The 20,863-nt window shown below is 42.9% G+C and overlaps 8 non-coding genes across 8 annotated transcripts; 4 read left to right on the top strand and 4 right to left on the bottom strand.

The window, feature by feature from the left end:
- Window positions 1–2,005: 2,005 nt before the first annotated feature.
- On the bottom strand, window positions 2,006–2,087 carry trnas-gcu (transfer RNA serine (anticodon GCU)). Its single transcript has one exon. It is a non-coding gene; the product is annotated as a tRNA-Ser (tRNA).
- Window positions 2,088–6,184: 4,097 nt separating this feature from the next.
- Window positions 6,185–6,257, top strand: trnar-ccu (transfer RNA arginine (anticodon CCU)). The gene has a single exon. It is a non-coding gene; the product is annotated as a tRNA-Arg (tRNA).
- A 3,829-nt stretch (window positions 6,258–10,086) lies between these two features.
- trnan-guu (transfer RNA asparagine (anticodon GUU)) lies at window positions 10,087–10,160 on the bottom strand. Its single transcript has one exon. It is a non-coding gene; the product is annotated as a tRNA-Asn (tRNA).
- A 2,822-nt stretch (window positions 10,161–12,982) lies between these two features.
- Window positions 12,983–13,064, bottom strand: trnas-uga (transfer RNA serine (anticodon UGA)). Its single transcript has one exon. It is a non-coding gene; the product is annotated as a tRNA-Ser (tRNA).
- Window positions 13,065–14,608: 1,544 nt separating this feature from the next.
- On the bottom strand, window positions 14,609–14,682 carry trnan-guu (transfer RNA asparagine (anticodon GUU)). Its single transcript has one exon. It is a non-coding gene; the product is annotated as a tRNA-Asn (tRNA).
- A 946-nt stretch (window positions 14,683–15,628) lies between these two features.
- Window positions 15,629–15,745, top strand: LOC138234880 (U5 spliceosomal RNA). The gene has a single exon (XR_011187955.1). It is a non-coding gene; the product is annotated as a U5 spliceosomal RNA (small nuclear RNA).
- Window positions 15,746–15,972: 227 nt separating this feature from the next.
- LOC138234918 (U4 spliceosomal RNA) lies at window positions 15,973–16,114 on the top strand. The gene has a single exon (XR_011187989.1). It is a non-coding gene; the product is annotated as a U4 spliceosomal RNA (small nuclear RNA).
- A 1,170-nt stretch (window positions 16,115–17,284) lies between these two features.
- LOC138234857 (U4 spliceosomal RNA) lies at window positions 17,285–17,426 on the top strand. Its single transcript, XR_011187932.1, has one exon. It is a non-coding gene; the product is annotated as a U4 spliceosomal RNA (small nuclear RNA).
- Window positions 17,427–20,863: the final 3,437 nt, after the last annotated feature.

The following is a 20,863-nucleotide window of genomic DNA, read 5'->3' as shown; positions in this document are numbered from 1 at the left end:
TTGCTCCAAACTTAATTTTAATCACTTTTAATTAGAGATTTTATTAAAAATAGTGCAATAAATGACTAATTTCACAAAAATTAATGTAATATAAAACGGATGTTTTCAACTTTATTGTAGTGTTTTAGAAACTAATATGTCTTCAAAAATGGTTGTTTTTCACTCCTATGAATGAAAACTGTTGTTATATGATGTTTTTTTTTTCAAATTTTAAATGATCATTTTTTCATGGAGCTTTGAAGGGGATGGATTCACCCTCCTTTAGCCAGGACAGAGCTCCAGGAGCCTGGGTAGGATTCTAGCTTTCTCCCCTTGCAGGCACCTGGCACAGAAGACATCATTTTTTTCCTTAAAATCTTTTTTTTTGTGTTCCTTGTTGCTCCAAACTTAATTCTATTCACTTTTAATTAGAGATTATATTAAAAATAGTGCAATAAATGACTAATTTCACTAAAAATACTAAAAGTAATATAAAACTGATGTTTTTAACTTTATTGTAGTGTTTTAGAAACTAAAATGTCTTCAAAAATGGTTATTTTTCACTCCTAGGAATGAAAGCTGTTGTTATATGATGTTTATTTTCAAATTTTGAAAAAGCAAAGAATTCTAGCTTTCTCCCCTTGCAGGCATCGGACACAGAGAACCTCATGGTTTTCCTAAAAATCATTTTTTATGTTCCCTGGTGTTCCAAACTTAGTTTTAATCAATTTTAATTTGTTATGTTACAAACAGGGTAATAAAGTCTTAATTGGACTATAACTAATGTCATATTGTCTGCTACAAAACTGATATTTTCAGCTCTATTGTAGAGATTCTAGAATCAACTAATAAAGAATTGAAATAAAAAAAGGGCATAAGAAGACATTACCAACAACGACCACATGATGGAGATATTGTCTAGACATTACCAACAACGACCACAAGATGGAGATATTGTCTAGACATTACCAACAACGACCAGAAGATGGAGATATTTTCCAAAGAGGCAAGAGGGGCAAAGCTGCGATAAGGTAAAATCATTTTTTGAAAGAGATTGTTGTCAGAATGCACATCCGTATCCCAAACAGAATCTCTAGTAAAATATGCTCATTTGTGAAATAGGCAAATGAGTGTCAGCTACAATATGATTGCTACATATCTGCATTTGTTGGTATTTAAGGAGTAAGAGTGCAGGTTTAAACCTGCGATCCAGTGTGTTGAAGAATTTCACAACACTACCTCTAGCACATATGGAAATAAATCCTCATAATGATTATTGCCCTGGGCATGTACCAAAAAATCAGTGAGCATATATATATATATCATTGGGTTGAAGCTAGAAACACAGAATAACTGCAAACACATCCTAAATACAGTGTTCCAGCACCTTTGACCTCATCCAGAACGTATCATTTCTTGAAAGGGATTGCTGTCCGAATGCACATCTGAATCCCAAACAGAATCTCTAGTAAAATACGATCATTTGTGAAACAGGCAAATGACTGTCTCAGGGGCCCATTTCTCATTGTCAGACACATGTATGCAATGCTTTCACTGTGCATTGAGCAATAGGGATCAAAAACACCGCAGGTAAGGTTAGAAGTCATGTTCTATGATCATTTCTTTCAGCATTAGGGACTAAATATACTAAACGTATGATGCTAAAATGTTATTTTTACATATATTAATGTAATGAATGATTGCTTATGCTTTATAAACAAATCTAATTATAATAAAAGCTTAAGTTTTGTATTTATCTTGTACCATAGAACATGATTTTCTTTGTATTTCAAGCCCACAAAGTGTCCAAATGATGCACCTTTGACCTCATCCAGAACGTATCATTTCTTGAAAGGGATTGCTGTCCGAATGCACATCTGAATCCCAAACAGAATCTCTAGTAAAATACGATCATTTGTGAAACAGGCAAATGACTGTCTCAGGGGCCCATTTCTCATTGTCAGACACATGTATGCAATGCTTTCACTGTGCATTGAGCAATAGGGATCAAAAACAGAATGGAAACAGACGAGGATGGGATTTGAACCCATGCGTGCAAAGCACAATAGATTAGCAATCCATCACCTTAACCACTCGGCCACCTCGTCGACAAAACTGGGCTGTCCCAACTGGGTTGGCGCGCTCCAGATGATCTTTTTCTTTTTTTTCCCTCGTACTCGAGGGTCATTTTCCTGTTCCACATGCGATTTCAATATTTTCCTTGGGAGATGTCAAGCCAGCAAGCCACTGCTGTGGTTCAGTGGCCAGCGTGGAGTTCAGTGGCCCTGTTGTACACAGAAAGCACATTGAGCTCCTTGGACATGAAAAGTTCCAGATAAAAGCCATTTGTCATCCTTTCTCTTGGTGTCGATGTTGCTATTGTATGTAAAGGTGGCAACTTGCTCAGCGAGCAGGCGGAGCACACACCGAATGCAGATGTGTCTGAGTGGTGTGTCCAAGTGGCTGCAAAAGGACAGCACTCCCGGGGCGCTGTGGCTTAGTTGGTTAAAGCGCCTGTCTAGAAAACAGGAGGCCCTGGGTCTGAATCCCAGTGGATAACCGCCTACGGCTAGACTTAATTAAATGCAAGTATTCATTTCCTGTCTTTAACACGACTTGTTTTTCTTAAAATGGATGCAACTTGCAAAACATGAAATACAAACCTTGCTAATCAGCGCTAGCAGCTGGCAAAAAAAAAGAAGTCAGCAATGTTTTTTTTCTTTAACCTTAACCCTGCTAATGGAGAAGAGTTAAACGACCGAGTCTATGCAGCTTAAACGGTGCGCACGTCGGGATCTTAGCTGAAAGGGTGGTAAATCACGCTCACCCCAGTCCTTAATCTTTTAAAGAGGATACAAAATTGAACCTAGTCGCCACATCACATACATCCTGTTCAATGATAAAAAGGTAACATCTATCCTCGCTCCAGAGTAAATCTCACGTTGAGGGCATATTTTTTTTCACTTTACCGTGAATCGGGCTCGGCTGCACAGAGGAGAGAGCAGAGCAATGAGGTCACGGGGACAGGGGAGTCACACGCTGGCTGTTTGAACACGCGGAAGATCACTGAGGGATCCACAGTTTATGGACCCTCCGTGCGCAATCAGTCCGCACTCCGGACTCTGAATCCTGCCATCCGAGTTAAGATCTCGGCAGAACCTGAAGCGCAGTTCCTTCTTAAAACGTAATCTGGTGAGCATTTCTAGAATCGTACTTGTATAGATGCAGCCTTTAATGTGTTGCTAGGTTAAAATTGATGACTTCTTGTATTTCAGTAGGCAACTGCCCTCTTGATTTCAGATTGAATTTCTTTATTACAGGGGCGCTTTTATGATGACAGAGTCATGTTCAGGTACTTTGCTTGATGGAGGAAGCTCATTTCGGACTCTGTGATCTGCTCACCTGGAAAGGTCTGCTGTACTACTACAAGAGAGAAGTAGAGTCTGGAAGAAGGGACAATTTTATGATGCTTTGGAAGGTAGTTTTTTTTTTCTTTGAAATCGAAATGAATCAGAATATCAGAGCAAAAGACAAACTCTTGGTTTGGTTTAAAGAGATATGGTTTTAAAACAGACAAAATGTAGAAAACAGGTGTTTCTCACTTCTGGAAAAGAATGGACCGGGGTATTTTACTAGTTGCAGTGCTGAGCTCACCGGCTTGCAGTCCTGCAGTGTTGCACCAGGGTCAGTGGTGCAATGGATAACACGTTTGACTACGGATCAGGAGATTGTAGGTTCAACTTCCGCCTGGCTCGGGTCGTTTTTAAACGCATCAGGCTACTCCCTAAGTAGCCTGTGCTACTTACTGTATTGTAATCGTACCCAGTAAGAGATTTCCTTCATGTAAATGAACTGCACTTGACAGCTTTAGAAAAACACCTGGGCTCAGTACGGTGCTGAGAGCTAATCGTTGCTGTTGTTCTAATTAGCACGCACTGCATCGGCTATGAACCCGAACTTTTCAATTATTCCGATCAGTAAGTCAACACGTAGTCCACATGAAAGGTAGAAATATTCTCTTGTCTGTCTCTTGTTTGTATAGAACTGAATGTCCCTGACAATGTACTGTTAGTTTTAATTGAAGAACGGCATTTGTGTTCAAATATACCAGACAAGTTTATGTAACTGCTCATGCGACACTCAGTTGTAATTAGTCAAGAAATAAAGTCGAACAACAGCTGCGGGTTTGATTCTGAACGTATGAGATTGCAGCGTCTTTTACTTCCATTGACAAATGATAGAGATTCGAAGAGAGATCCTTCAGACCAGCAAGCAAACCCACGGCTATTTCGGTTTTCTATCTAGGCAACGTTGGTGTCTGCAATAGCATACATGAAAGCGTGATGCAATTTCTGTGGCTACATTTGTTGCACGTCATGCACAGTAAGAGTGTTTCTAACACCAAATAAAAAGTCAACAATTAGCGATCACGCCTTCTCAGTTAACCCACTGAAACCCTTGCTGTTAACAGTTCTTTAATGCGTGCTTTACGAGCACCTACATATCGTGTCGGTTCTTTCAGCTTTATTCATTAGGTTTTCAAAGGCATAAGTAGAGCACCAGAGGTGCGAAAGCAGAATGTATGGTAATCTGAAGAAATGCTTTCCATGGCAGCGGGTCCAAGCGATTTAACGTTTTTATAGTACCGGGAAAGGAGAAGCGGCACTTTGCCTTTGCCGCGCAGGCACAAGGCGACGTGCGGCAGACGCAGGAGTCGGCAAGTTCCGAACCTGCGCGGGGAGTCCCTAACGCATTTCGAATCCATCGCCTTAACCACTCGGCCATGACAAAAGCGAGCTCGCTGCCGCCGCATTCCTCCTATAATCTAACACGGAGTGCGAGGTGGCTGCGGAAACCTTTTTAAAGTCGCTCTCCGTTAAAAAAAAAAACCTTTCACAAGATTCGTGCCGGCAGACAGACACGCCTCAGAGGGTTTAAGGCTGGCTTCACGTTCAAATGATAAAGTCCCCCAGTCCGGATGTCAAAATGCAACTTTGGCAGACAGAAAAAACAGCAACAAACCACAAATGTGGAAAAGGATTTTACAAGCTGCACCACACTGCACTTTCAAAAGCATTTACATTCGTGTTAGACGCAGGAATTGCCTTTGATTTGCGCGCTTACGAACGCCATGGAAAACGAAACAAAACTAAAGCCCTCAGCTCCTGCACTTGATTATAATGCCGTTACGTGTCGAAGCAGGAATTTACGTCATCCTACCACTGCAACACGGGGAATAGAGGGAAATGAGCACAATCTACGAATTGTCTCTAAACAGTCCCTACAGTTGTAAGACGCCTGGAAGCGTGCACCCCCATCATTAATCTTTGCGCATCTGTGCAAGGTAAACTCTGGAGCAGTCTCTGAAACGGCTCAAAGGAAACACGTGATTGATTCCATGTGCATCTGGGGTTCATTTCTTATTTACATTTAATTCAAGGGAAAGGCTTGGGTCAGTTTCAGACGGCCTCCAACAGCGAGATTCAAGCGCCCCACCTTCAGCCCAATCTGCGCCGCCAGAACGCCAACGGCTCCTCTGGTCTCTGGGGTGCGGTTGTGACCCTGTAACCTAAAGTGTTGGTGGCAGACAAATGGAGACTAACAGGTGATGTCCTAGGACATGACTACATTGTGACACTCGGTGGGGATGGTGACCATTGCTTGGAAAAGAGTGCGAGGCCCCTTTAGAAAAACATTTTGTTAACAGGCATTCTGCCTCAGCCTAAACACCTATAGCTTGCAAAGCGCATGCTATTAGACAGGCACCTCTGCAAGACCTTAAGAGTCTCTTAAACTAGTGATAGTAAGGTGTTCCCAATGGGCGATGTTTGGCTTTCAAATCATCTGTCTGTGGAAGCGCCGAGATGCAGCTGTTTAAGGCTTAGAAGCAGCTGACTGTTTCACTAGCTAGCTGATTACTGTCAGTCAGGGAGCTCAGAGGTGAAAAGCCTGTCTGAGAGACAATTCGCCGTTGTTCAGTTCAATATGTTCCGTACCAGCTCGGCGCACCTGAGATCATCTTGGTAGCCGTGTAGCTCAGATGAGTGAGAGCGTGTCTGTGTGTACCACCGTGATTGGATGCCGGTCCTTCTCAGGTCACAGTAAACCTTCTGCTGCCTAACTTTCCTAATTTTGGGGATCCCTTTGTAAAAGCAAAGGAAAAAAAAACTGGCTCTTCATCAGCATGATCGACCCAACCCAGTGTGCCCCAGTGGCCTAATGGATAAGGCACTGGCTTCCTAAGCCAGGGTTTGTGGGTTTGAGTCCCATCTGGGGTGCTCCTGTCCCATTTTGAGCGTACAAATGTCCTTGTGATTTGCAAAGCTGCAACCCCACCTTACTCAGTGAGCGTCTCTGCTTTTCTCTCACATACAGTTGGGAGAAAAACTTTTGTAAACAGCCCTTCGGAATGATGTGGATTTCTGCATGAATGGCTCCTAACATGTGATCTTATCTTTATCTAAGTCATAATAATTAATAAAGAGAGTGTGATTTAACAAACAACACACGCCCAACATTTGACATTGCTGTTTCTTTATTGACCAAATGGTTTAAAAAATCAAGGTCATTGATGGAAAAAGTACGTGAACCCTTATATTAAGGAGCTAGTGGAACCTCCTTTATGACAAAAACCTCAACCCCCACTTTCTGTAGCGGCTGGTCAGACCTGAGCAGCGGTTAGGAGGTATTTTGGCCTATTCCTCTATGAAAAACTGTTTCAGTTCATGTATATTTTTGGGATGTCTTGCACTGAACGGCCTGCTTCAGATCACGCCACAGCACTTCAATGGGATTGGGGTCAGGACTCTTACTTGGCCATCCCAAAATACGGAATTTCTTTTGTTTCAGCCACTCTGTTGTTGATGTACTCCTTTGTTTTTGTCATGCTGCATGACCCAGCGTCTTTCGAGTTTTAGATCACAGGCAGACACCCTGACATTCTGCTGTAGATTTTCCTGATACATCTTGGAATTCATCGGTCCCTCGATGATTGCAAGCCGTACAGCCTCCGCCATCCTTCCCAGGTGGGATGAGGTTTTGGAGTTGGTATGCAGTGTTTTGTTATCTCCAAACATAACGCTGTGCACATTTACCAACAAGTTCAACTTTTGTCACGTCTGTCCACAGAACATTGTTCCAGGAGTTGCTGTGGAACATCCATGTGGTCTTTAGCAAACTTGAGAGGGGCAGTGGTGGTTTTTTTGGGGGGGAGAGCAGTGGTTTCCTCCATGGTGACCTCGCATGATCACCACTCCTGTTCAGATTTCTTCTTATGGTGGACTCATGAACACAGACGTAAGACAAAGTCAACCACCTGTTCGCTAGATCCCATCCCCACTCAGCTAGTCAAAGATTCCCTCGAAGGACTGGCAGGACCTATAATTAGTATGATGAATGCATCGCTTGCGTCAGGCGTTGTACCTGATCAATTTAAGGTAGCGGTTGTTAGACCACTCCTTAAGAAGTCAAATTTGGATCCACAAGTTCTTAACAACTACAGGCCTGTCTCAAAGGTCCCATTTCAATCTAAAAGTCTTGGGAGAATAGTTGTTGCCCAACGTCAATCGTATCTGGATTCAAATAATATACTTGAGAAATTTCAGTCTGGTTTCTGAAACTGCATTAACAAGAGTCGTAAATGATATTCTCTTAGCTACTGATGCGGGGAATGCAACAGTGCTTGTGCTTCTAGATCTTAGAGCTGCCTTTGACATGGTTGACCTCTCTGTTTTGTTACACAGGCTTGAGTTTGAGGTTGGCTTATCTGGAACCGTCCTTCAGTGGTTTACTTCACATTTTACTCATCGTTTTCATTATGTTCAAATATCTAATAATTGTACTGCTTCATCAATGTCACCAGTTCAATTTGGGGTACCAGAAGATCAGTGCTGGGACCAATATTGCTCTCTCTCTCAACATGCTGCTGCTAGGTAGGATAATATGAAAAAATAATATGAACTTTCATTCATATGCTGATGACACTCAAATAAACATTTTGTTTACACCAAACGACAACTCTTCTATTATCAGTTTAGTTAAATGCATTAAGGAAGGAAATACTTGGATGTGTGAAAACTTTTTGTTACTCAACTCTGAGAAAAATGAGGATCTGTTGATCGGAGGCAACAATACTGATAGGACTACTATAACTTCAGCACTTAACTCAGAGGATTTAAACATTTGCCTCAAAGAGACAGCACGTAACCTAGGCGGCATATTAAACACAAGGCTCTTAACAACTTGCATTGTTAAGTGCCTTGGGACAACCTTGTTGTGAAAGGCGCTATATAGAAATACATTGATTTGAATTGAATTCACAATGTAAAATGTTGTGTGTGTTGTTTGTTAAACAAGACTGTCTTTATTTATCAAAAAATAAAAGGAATTTGCTAGGAATGCAAACGTTAGGTTGCGCTTCTTCATGCTGCATCGTCGGCATGAGTGGAGCTTTTTAAACGTCTGTACTTACTGTGCCCCATAAGAAATCGTTTGTCCCCGTTCAAAAGAGATTGTGCGATGTCCTGCAGTGTTCGCAAAGCAAACCTTTGACAGTTTGAAAAGAGGAATTTATTCTGCTTCCTGTGCGTGCAGTAATTACAAAGTTGAACGTCTTTACACGATTTGCTGCAGTTTTCAGTGGGCGGGCTTTGTCAGATGGCTTGGAAAAACGCACTGTGTTTCGGCTCGGGAAACATCATGAGAAGTGTCCTGCATGTTTTCTGTGTATAGCTGTCTTTTATCGCATACAGAATTCATTCGAAATCATTGATTTCTCCAATTAACAAGGGTCCCTTAAAAGATTAGTCAAAGTAACGTCTAATCGGATTAGTTTCCTTAGAGCTGGTTCAGAGTTTGCTCAAGAGTTTACCTTTCACAGATGCGCAAAGAAGAATGTTGGGGGTGCATGCTTCAAGGTGCCTTATAGCTGTAGGGAGTGATTCGAGACGATTCGTGGCGTGTGCTCGTTCCCATATACCGTACGCCCCGGGGTGCAGTGCTAGGATGACGTACAATACCGCTTGGGCACGTAACGGCGTTATATGCAAGTGCGGGACGTGAGGGTTTTCGTTTGTTCATTTTGTTTTGCTCTGCTTTGCTTTGTTTCGTGGTCAAGAGGCGTAAGGTAAGTCGTAATCCAGGGAGAACACTGGTGGCAAACAGTCCGAGGTGAGAGGCGAGGTCCAAAGTCGAAAAGGCAGAAACGCCAGGTAGAGCTCTCAAGGAGTAGACTCAATACCAGCGGGAAGCAGGTAAAGATGGTAAAAATAGCACTGCGTACCGCACGGTGGAGTGTGTGCAGGTGGGTTAACTTGTGCGGCGGCGTTTGTTAATAATCACCCGCTGCTGGTGCTGTTTAGATTGCTTAAGAGTTGGTCTTAACTGCCTGGCGGTCATGACAAGCTCCTCTTTAAGCTGTGGTTTAGTTTTGCATTCATGTGTTTCTAGAGCAGTTATTTATGGGGGTGGGTGGGTCTTTCACAGAGGCTCAGGACAAATCCCCCGCCTGAAAGTCTAATGTGTGCGTTCAGAGAGTCACAGGTCAAGAGCCAGGCAGGAGGACAATGGACAGAAGAGCCAACGAACTAAAAATAAAAGAACAGATATGAAAAAGCCACCATCTTTTTCTTTTTGACATTTTCCGACTTTCACGCAAGCCAGGACAAAGTTGCTTGTAGCTACTTGTGGATTCAAATACTCTATCGAGTGCTTTGATGAGTTTTTGCAATTTGATTGTCGTCCTGTCAGCCTGTTTCTGTTTTTTTTTTTTCAATCTAGGGATGGAAAGTATGAGGGAAATGATGGAGCAATCAATAACCGCTCCGGAAAAATGGCAGAAAGAAATGGTCCGTCACTAAGGACATTTTTGAAGCAGAGGACTGACATCACCACAAAGGCGACACATTCTGCTGATGGTTTTGGTGAATAATGATTGAGGCGCGTTAAGAGAAAGGTAGCTGTGTCAGCATGCGTAGGCTGCAAAGGATCAAGCAAAGGTTTACTCCATGCTGAAAAGAGAAGAAAAGAAGCACAACGTTTCAACTGTGGAGCCTTCTGCGCCATCTTCTTTAGCGGTGATGATGTTTACATTGGAAAAACGGAGACATGCGTCCCTGGGTGGGCTTGAACCACCAACCTTTCGGTTAACAGCCGAACGCGCTAACCGATTGCGCCACAGAGACTGACGGCCGCTTGTGCTCCCTACATTTGCAGGTTTATGGTCAAAGAAAACAATCACTTGCGCTTCTTGCAGCCGGCAATCTTTTTCCACTGACAACCAAGAAATGGATTTCATCTTTCACAAGCTGTATGGATTTCTTCAAAAACAAGTTATTCCAGAAAGGAAATGAATTCTTGCATTAAACTGAACCAAGCTGTACATGTTTGTCTGAAATGAGACATTCGGCACAACAAGACACGGAGAGAGGCACCGCTGGTATTCAGACCCAGGATCGCCTGCTTACCAGGCAGGCATTTTAAGCCACTAGGGAACAGCGCCAGCGGAGCACCACGCTTTTACAGACACTTGGACACATCTGCGTTCGGTGTGCACTTAACCTGCTCTCTGAGCCCGTTGCCTCCGTCCCATTTAATAGCAGAACTGACGCCAAGAGAAATGATGAGAAATGGCATTTATCGGGCACTTTTCATGTCCAAGGAGCTCAATGCCCTTGACACCTCCCCAAGGCGACAGAGCTGTGCATTCTTTGGCGACACCATTTTTTCTTTTGTTTAATTTCTATACTTATTGATAGAATAAAAACGATATGTCATGTACTGTAAGGGAAATGTCTCTTTTCATGGGGAAAGCTAGCACCAGCAAATGTTGTGTTTAGAAGAAGTGATTTAACATGACACGTGACCTAATTTACCGGAGCAAAAGCTCACCCAGCAAGCCCTGCTTTACTTCTACAGGAGAGAAGTACTGTAGAGTCTGCAAGATGTTCAGCTGGGTACCTACGTCAGCATGCCTCGGCTGCAAAGGAACAAGTAATAGGTTTATTGCATGCTGAAAAGAGAAAAACGGAAACACAGCGTTTCGACTGTGAGGTCTTCTCACACCTGAAGAAGCCTCACACCTGTAAAAGGCTCCATGGTTTTCTTTCTTCTCTTTTCAACATGGAATACACCTATTGTCTGCAAGATGTGACAATTTCATGGTGTTTTGGAAGAAAACCTTTTTTCTTTGAATTCAAAATCAATCGGAATTTCAGCACGACACATCAACACTTTTTCTGTTTTAAGGAGATGATATTTTAAACCTGATAAAAATAGTAGGAAACACAAGTTTCTTGCTGTGAAAATTTAGATGGGGAAGTGTACTACTAGTAGCAGTGTAGAGCTCTCTGTGGTGGAGTGCAAGCACGTGTTCTATGGGCCAGTGGCGTAATGGATAACGCTTCTGACTTTGGATCAGAAGATTGTAAGTTCGAGTCCTGCTTGGCTCGCGAGGCTTTTAAACCTCTCAGGTTCCTCGGTAACAGGTTGCCGTCATGTATATGAACTATAGAAAAGCATTTGCCACAACCCGTAAATTAGCACGCAAGTGCGGGCTGGTGAACACAGAACTGTATGGAGATCATCTCCAGCTCTGAGCTCAATTGCAATGAAAAAACATGCAGAAAAGAACTGGAGAGCAGCTGAATTTGTGCTCAGTAGGGTGGGGAGGACTCAGCATTGCTATTGTTCTAATTGGCATGAACTGCAGGGGATCTGAATCAGAACATGTCAGATAGTTCGATCATTGCGTCAATATGTAGGCCACGTTAATACAGAATTATTACTTTGTCTGTCTCGTCTTTGTATATAGCTGAATGTCCCTGACAATTTCATGTTAGTTTTTAAGAACGACATTGGTGCTAATATATACATATATAGCATATAAGGAAAACGTAAATGTTTAGTCCATGCTGAAAAGATAAGAAAACCGCCACAACGTTTCATCTTGGAATAAATCTTTACTTGTTGTTTTGCAGCCTACCCATTCTGACCTAACTCCTCCCTTGAAATTCCCTAACAGATAAGGGTACGTAACGGCTCATGCGATGCTCAGTTGCAATTTGTCCCAAAACAAACAAGAACAGCAGCTGAGGGTTTGAGTTTGAACATGCACTGTATTAAAGCAGCTTTTATTTCCATTGATAAATGCTAGATATTCCTACAGAGATTCTCCAGGTGAGTAAGCGATTCCTGTTTCTGTTTCTATTTCTGTTTCATATATATACATTATATATATATATGTTACATGTGTCTCTGCAATAGTATAAATGTGTTATACACTATCAGGGGCTGCTTTTTTGTGCACCTCATCTACAACAAGGGTTTTTTTTTCATTTATGTTTGTGGACCTTCACCATTTGAGGAAGTGAGTTAGATAAGAAAGTTACAGGTATGGTGAGCAATGACTGACAAAGGCACGTACTGGGTATTCCTTACAGAAGTGTAAGCAATTTGTTCTAAAAAACACCGGCTAAAGTCCAACATCGTTAGCAATCTTATTACTTAAACAGAATTAACATCACTAAACTGTAAGGTGCTGGTACATGCGAGTAGATTTGATCTTCTATTAAACAAAAATGCAATTACAGCTCTAAAAAGGTCAACCTAGACTTCTGTAACAGATCTGTTCAGGTCATCGCTGTTTCTCTGACCTTGTGAGTCTTTGGAATTTTAAAAGTGTATTTTGCTTGCCTTTCATGTGGTCTGTGTACAAGTCACTGTGGCGTATGCGGTCCTACACAGCCTTGCTATAGACGTGACGAGCCTCCGCTATGTTGCAATGGAGAACAGGTTCAGTACGGAGCTGCTGAGAAAATTCAGCTGGAAAGCTCGTTGCAGAAAAGCATCGTTATCTGTGTCCAGCGGCAAAGCGTCCATCGTGGGTGCTGAAGAATCGATTTCACAGGCTGCGGGTCCAGGCGATTTAGAGTGTTAAAGGTCCCAGCGAAAACGGAACGGCGCTGGTCCTTTTACACGCACGCACGCAACCAAATGCAAAGGACGCCGTAGTCGGCAGGATTTGAACCTGCGCGGGGAGACCCCAACAGATTTCAAGTCTGTCACCTTAACCACTCGGCCACGACTACAGCGAGCGCTGCGGCCGCTGCCTTCTTGCTACAATCGAACAGGGAGTGCGAGGCGGCGGCGGCAGTGGAGGCAACTTTTTTCAAGTTCGCTCTCCGTTTAAGAAACCTTTTACGCCATACGTGCAAGCACACACACACACACACCTCAGAGGACTTAAGGGTGGCTTCAAGTTGGAATGATAAAGTCTCCCCGTTCGGACATGAAAACAGAACGTTCTTAGACAGAAAGCAATCAACAACGGAGACATGTGGACGACGATTTTAGTCACTGCACTTTGAATAGCATTTTTACTCCAGTTACAGGAGATGCACCAATGGCCCTTGACCTACGCTCTTACCAATGCCTTGAACATTCAAACAAAACAGCCCTCAAGTCCTGCGGTTTAATATAACGCTGTTACGTGTCGAGGCAGTATTTGACTCTGTCCTACCGTTGAGACACGGGGCGTATATGGAAACGAACACATGCTACGGATCGTCTCTAATCGGTCCCTACAGTTGGAAGGCTCCTTGAAGCGTGCACCCCCATCATTCATCTTTGCGCATCTGTGAAAGGTAGACTCTTGAGCAATGTTTGAGCCAGCTCTAAGGCAACTAACTAGTGCTATTGGACAGACACCTCTGGAAGATCCTAAGAGTCTCTTAACACCACTTCCAGCAGCAAGCTTAATTGTTCGCTGGAGGTCTCCCACCCAGGTACTGACCAGGCAAAAAATCACCAGTACATTGAATGAGGAAGTTAATCCTGAAATCCAATTACATATCTCAAGGTAAGACAAATCCATAAGAACATGTCTTAGTATTACTTCGTTTACATTAGTATGGCACTGAGTTGGAGCTCCTCTTTAAGCTGTGGTTTAGTTTTGCATTCATGTGTTTCTAGAGCAGTTATTTATGGGGGTGGGTGGGTCTTTCACAGAGGCTCAGGACAAATCCCCCGCCTGAAAGTCTAATGTGTGCGTTCAGACAGTCACAGGTCAAGAGCCAGGCAGGAGGACAATGGACAGAAGAGCCAACGAACTAAAAATAAAAGAACAGATATGAAAAAGCCACCATCTTTTTCTTTTTGACATTTTCCGACTTTCATGCAAGCCAGGACAAAGTTGCTCGTAGCTACTTGTGGATTCAAATACTCTATCGAGTGCTTTGATGAGTTTTTGCAATTTGATTGTCGTCCTGTCAGCCTGTTTCTGTTTTTTTTTTTTTCAATCTAGGGATGGAAAGTATGAGGGAAATGATGGAGCAATCAATAACCGCTCCGGAAAAATGGCAGAAAGAAATGGTCCGTCACTAAGGACATTTGTGAAGCAGAGGAGTGACATCACCACAAAGGCGACACATTCTGCTGATGGTTTTGGTGAATAATGATTGAGGCGCGTTAAGAGAAAGGTAGCTGTGTCAGCATGCGTAGGCTGCAAAGGATCAAGCAAAGGTTTACTCCATGCTGAAAAGAGAAGAAAAGAAGCACAGCGTTTCGACTGTGGAGCCTTCTGCGCCATCTTCTTTAGCGGTGATGATGTTTACATTGGAAAAACTGAGACATGCGTCCCTGGGTGGGCTTGAACCACCAACCTTTCGGTTAACAGCCGAACGCGCTAACCGATTGCGCCACAGAGACTGACGGCCGCTTGTGCTCCCTACATTTGCAGGTTTATGGTCAAAGAAAACAATCACTTGCGCTTCTTGCAGCCGGCAATCTTTTTCCACTGACAACCAAGAAATGGATTTCATCTTTCACAAGCTGTATGGATTTTGAAATGTATGGACGATGCCAGGTGTCCCACAACACCACAGCGCCGACACACCTTTGGTTGTCCCACATAAAAAACATAGCCATTGCAGGCGCCCAGCCGGATTGTAGAGGGCAGGTGCCTTAAGCCTCCATTTACATTGTCCGGTAGCAAGCGAACCTCGAATTTCCTTGCTCCTGTTTTTATACCGTCAACATCTCTAACCTCAGTTCCATGGTGGACGGTGCAGTACTGCTTAAGCCAGGTGTGAATGTCCTCCGTCTTTGCCAGTTCCGAGAACATAACAACATGCACCGTTTTCCTCTCTCTCTCTGTCAGAGGCTGCAAGTTGATCTTCTCAAGGGCAGGAACTTTCCCTCTTTTTGCCTCAAACACATCCACACATTGTTCAAACAGAGAATAGGTAGCAAAAACAACCTCAAATGCTTTCTGACCTGGGAGAGCGAAGATGAAATCCAAGTGCCGAGGTTCAAAGCCACGTTCCTTCTGTAACACTTTTCTGCTGAACTGCATACAATCCATGAAGAGGTCATCCAAAAGCTCAAAACGTACAGCATTCTTGCGGGATCCAAAGGTTGCCATCTCAAACTGCAAAACAAACACTGCTTCCACAAAACAAGAAAACAATCCAACTACTCTAACTACAGGCTGATCAAGGTATCTCCCCTGCCAGGTAAGCCGAGAGCCGCAGGCGATGAGCCCAGAGCTGAACGGGCCCCACTGGCTCGTTTGTAAGGCCAGGTGCATTGCCAACCACGACCGGCAGGGCAGAGGCCTTGAAGGCGGCCTGGGCTCCTGCAGCTGTCCAGCCACGCACTCTGGTTTCTCTTCATCTCGTACAAATCTTTTGCCTTTTACTAAAGATTTCCATGGAGAGGAACATGAATGAGTTCCATAGAATTTTTGTGCTTCCCTGCCTTCAGGTGGGGCGCAGCTGGGCTGGTCAAAGAGAGAAACTAAAACCGCTCACAATCGCTCTTATTACGGCGACTGTGGCCGTCTGCTCTGCGAGTCCTCGGTCTCCGCCTCTCTGATTGGCGCTCTTTTCTTTGGGGGGCGGGAATATGCTGTGAAATATGAAGCGTTACAGCAACGACATGCCATGAGACGATTGATAACGATTTCCATAGGATCCCCGCGGTTGCCTGGCAACCGTCAGCTTTGCGCAGTGGCAGTATCGTAGCCTGTGAGGTTTAGCCGAGGCGCGATTATTGCTAGTTGAAAACTTTTCCCAATACCCCGCTTCCGCCGGTTTGCAATACAATCGGCGAAAGCAATTTTTGACAGTCTCGTCAGAGACTGAGCAAGGTGTTTAAAGACAGATTTTGTCATGGTAACATCATGGTAGAAAGAAACAAGCTTGTTACGTCTCAACAGAAACGCTCTTTAGCTCTTTCAGCGTTATGCAGAGAACAGCGTCTGTCGAGATCACTTTTGAGTCAGCGCGAAACGCCGTGTGCTGTCAGTTTGATTTCATATTGCTCGTAGCGGCGCCCGGCTTTTGTCTGTCAACCGTTAGGTTGCGCTTCTTCATGCTGCATCGTCGGCATGAGTGGAGCTTTTTAAACGTCTGTACTTACTGCGCCCCATAAGAAATCGTTTGTCCCCGTTCAAAAGAGATTGTGCGATGCCCTGCAGCGTTCGCAAAGCAAACCTTTGACAGTTTGAAAAGAGGAATTTATTCTGCTTCCTGTGCGTGCAGTAGTTACAAAGTTGAACGTCTTTACACGATCTGCTGCAGTTTTCAGTGGGCGGGCTTTGTCAGATGGCTTGGAAAAACGCACTGTGTTTCGGCTCGGGAAACATCATGAGCAGTGTCCTGCATGTTTTCTGTGTATAGCTGTCTTTTAACGCATACAGAATTCATTCGAAATCATTGTAAGATTCTCCCTCAGTTCCGTTGTGCAGTGCTTTACCTCTTTCAAAAGGCTTCACTTTCCTAGTCACATTCCAAGGCTCATCGAACCCGGGCTGTTTCCTCCAGCGGTATAGTATTGCAGTGAGACAGCACGATGCCTGCAAGACTATGTCACACTAAACGCCACAGATTGTGTTTGTCCGTTCGTGTCAGTCGTCCTGCAGCCACGGGAAGTGGGACACAAACATGCTGCAATGCTTTCAGGACGTTAGGATTTGTTTGTGCAACATCCGAGAAGAGTACTTGTGGCTTGAATGTGAACTGTACGTGCCCGCCCCCTTTCCTCTGTAGTGCATGAGTTCCTCCCGGCATGCCCTTCGTCATTGTTCTGTCATCTTGTATTTAAAGGGTTGTATTTCTGCTGCTGAAAATAAGCAACGGTTTTCTCACAACGCCCTTTGTTCCCGACGGAGCCCTTGTCTGTCATGAAATTCTTCAAAACCTCAAGCTAGAAGAAGAAGACGACAAATATGAAGCGTTACAGCAACGACATGCCATGAGACGATTGATAACGATTTCCATAGGATCCCCGCGGTTGCCTGGCAACCGTCAGATTTGCGCATTGGCAGTATCGTAGCCTGTGAGGTTTAGCCGAGGCGCGATTATTGCTAGTTGAAAACTTTTCCCAATACCCCGCTTCCGCCGGTTTGCAATACAATCGGCGAAAGCAATTTTTGACAGTCTCGTCAGAGCGTGACATAGTCTTGCAGGCATCGTGCTGTCTAACTGCAATACTATACCGCTGGAGGAAACAGCCCGGGTTCAATGAGCCTTGGAATGTGACTAGGAAAGTGAAGCCTTTTGAAAGAGGTAATGTCGACGCTTTTTTAACAGAGCACCAAAAAAGCGTCTTTTTTGAAGGCCTGGGTACTGAGCATTGGTGGTTCAGTGGTAGAATTCTCACTTCCCACGTGGGAGGCTCTGGTTCGATTCCCAGCCAAAGCAGTGGCTTTTGCAGCGAGCGGCTCCATCACTTGCATCCCCTTGCAACTCGCAACTGAAAACCCACTGAAGCAAAGCATTTGTTAGCCAGGTCAGTACCCGGATGAGGGTGAGCTACAGGGAAAAACAAAGTTTCCAGCTGGAAGCGGTGTTAATGGTGCCGGTGGGGGGGCGCTCAACCTGAGGTCTGTGCGGGTCCCAATGCCCCAGCATAGTGACGGAGACGCTGTGTTGTAAAAGGGCGCTGTCTCTTGGATGAGATGTAAAACCGAGGTCATAGCGCTCTGTGGTCATTAAAAATGACCACCAAAACCTTTGACAAAAGCTCTTGGTAATTGATGGTCTTCAATAATGCTTCTCCTTTAGGTACATTTTAAATCAGCTGAAAAATGCTGTGAAATGGGGGGTCACTTCAGGCCAGTGTAGGATTTGGGTTACAAGAACCATGAAACTGCACGAGAAAGCCCGTACACTGATTACACGGCTTTCTATTCAAAGGAGGACAAAAGAAATTCCCTGAGTTTGATTTTTTGCAGCACAGAGAGGAGCACTGTCGTGAGGCTGGTTAGCTCAGTTGGTTAGAGCGTGGTGCTAATAACGCCAAGGTCGCGGGTTTGAGCCCTGTACGGGCCAGGTCTAGGTCCAGGTCCCTGTTTGTGAAACAGGCAAATGACTGTCTCAGGGGCCCATTCCTCATTCTCAAGACACATGTATGCAGTATGTACACCGTGCATTGAGCAATAGGGACTGAATACACCACAGATAAGGTTAGAAGTCATTCTGAGGTGCCACATGTGAGGGATACAGCTAGGCATCCGAAATGTAGGGTTTGAGACCCTTCAGGAGTACTGCATCCTTTGAGACAGACCCGTGCATGTTAAACAAATGATCATTTCTTTCGGCATTAGGGACTAAATATACTAAACATATGATGCTAAAATGTTATTTTCACATATATTAATGTAATAAATGATTGCTTATGCTTTAGAAACAAATCTAATTAAAATAAAAGCTTAAGTTTTGTATTTATCTTGTACCATAGAACATGATTTTCTTTGTATTTCAAGCCCACAAAGTGTCCAAATGACGCACTACATGATATAAGGAAGATTATCACATGCATATCGGTATTATCTTTCTTATGAAAATGCATTCCTTTCATTACCTTTTACTTTTTAAAATGAACTCAAATTGAGTATAATGTAATAATTTAAGTAGAATAGATTCTAATAATATAATGATCCAGTGTTTTGCACTACTTCACTGCTTCACTGCTCTATGCCATCTGGAAATAAATCCTCAGACTGCTTACTGCCCTGGGCATGTACCAATAAATTAAAGGAGCACATCTGTTTATCACTGCGTTGAAGCAGGAGACACACAGTCTCTGCAAACACATCCTAGATACAGTGTTCCAGCACCTTTGACCTCATCCAGAACGTATCATTTCTTGAAAGGGATTGCTGTCCGAATGCACATCTGAATCCCAAACAGAATCTCTAGTAAAATACGATCATTTGTGAAACAGGCAAATGACTGTCTCAGGGGCCTATTCCTCATTGTCAGACACATGTATGGAATGCTTTCACCGTGCATTGAGCAATAGGGATTAAAAACACCGCAGGTAAGGTTAGATGTCATGTTCTATGATCATTTCTTTCAGCATTAGGGACTAAATATACTAAACGTATGATGCTAAAATGTTATTTTTACATATATTAATGTAATAAATGATTGCTTATGCTTTATAAACAAATCTAATTAAAATAAAAGCTTAAGTTTTGTATTTATCTTGTACCATAGAACATGATTTGCTTTGTATTTCAAGCCCACAAAGTGTCCAAATGTTCTATGATCATTTCTTTCAGCATTAGGGACTAAATATACCAAACGTATGATGCTAAAATCCTGAAAAAAGGATGTGCTCCATCTCGTCAGTAGATTGGATTCCAAAACTGATTTGGGTCAATATACATTACCTTTGAAATTAAAGTACAGTCTACTGTAGGGAACCATCAACTTAGAAAGCATTGGCCTTCCCTGGGGGTCAGGTAGGTGCAAAAGATAAACCTTTATCCTATCTTTATCTTAAGATAAGTGGCCAAGCAGTATTTTTCCAAGTTTCACCAAGCACATCATGTTGCCATAGTAGACAAAGTTCTATAAAATGTTAAATAACTTTTAAAAAAAGCATCTTGGTCTTACAGTACTGTACAAGGTGAATTAAACTGTCCCTGGTAATAAAAAGTAATTAGAAGCATCTCAGAAACTTTATCTCTAGAAACATTAGCTGTTTTATATCATGTAATTTAGTGTGATGTTGTCAGAATTCAAGGACATTAGCACACACAGAAATTGGTTCAGTTAAATCTAAAAAACACAGCTAAACATGGGTTTAAATGTAACAGAAGTCTTACCTCTTGTCAAAAGATTTAATTCAAGAAGCGATGTAATAAATGATTGCTTATGCTTTATAAACAAATCTAATTAAAATAAAAGCTTAAGTTTTGTATTTATCTTGTACCATAGAACATGATTTTCTTTGTATTTGAAGCCCACAAAGTGTCCAAATGATGCACTACATGATATAAGGAAGATTATCACATGCATATCGGTATTATCTTTCTTATGAAAATGCATTCCTTTCATTACCTTTTACTTTTTAAAATGAACTCAAATTGTGTATAATGTAATAATTTAAGTAGAATAGATTCAGGTAGGAAATATAGAGTCATGATGTTTATGGCTGACATCATTTCACATGGGTGAATTTTAAGCTAAGAAATAAAAACATTTACAATGAAGATACCATTGCTTAATTTTAAATGCCTTTAAAAAATAAATACCTCCTGAGAATAATTTGCCACTCCCAGATCCTTGGTAAGGTACTGTTTGAATCCAATCAGGAGAGGAGCATCCAGGGAGTGCTTTCTATAGAGTCCAGCTTGGGCCACTCTCTTCCGGCCTGCTGATACTTTTTAACTACTCAGGGCCTGTAAGGATATAAAACACCGGTTTAAACATTTTATACCTATAAGACAAATTAGAATTTTAGTAAAAAATAGATACATCTGAAAAATAAAAAGTCTTACTGCTGATAGAGTTCTTCAGAGCTCACATCTTCCCCTTCCTTATCCGCTTCTGTTTCAGTTTCTAGAGCAGCCTCTGGCATCTCTTCCTCCTGGACT

Source organism: Lepisosteus oculatus, unplaced genomic scaffold (genome assembly GCF_040954835.1).
Source record: "Lepisosteus oculatus isolate fLepOcu1 unplaced genomic scaffold, fLepOcu1.hap2 HAP2_SCAFFOLD_76, whole genome shotgun sequence".
Taxonomy (NCBI): Eukaryota; Metazoa; Chordata; class Actinopteri; order Semionotiformes; family Lepisosteidae; genus Lepisosteus; species Lepisosteus oculatus.
The sequence above is the reverse complement of the archived record's forward strand: the minus strand, read 5'-3'. Positions and strand labels throughout refer to the sequence as shown.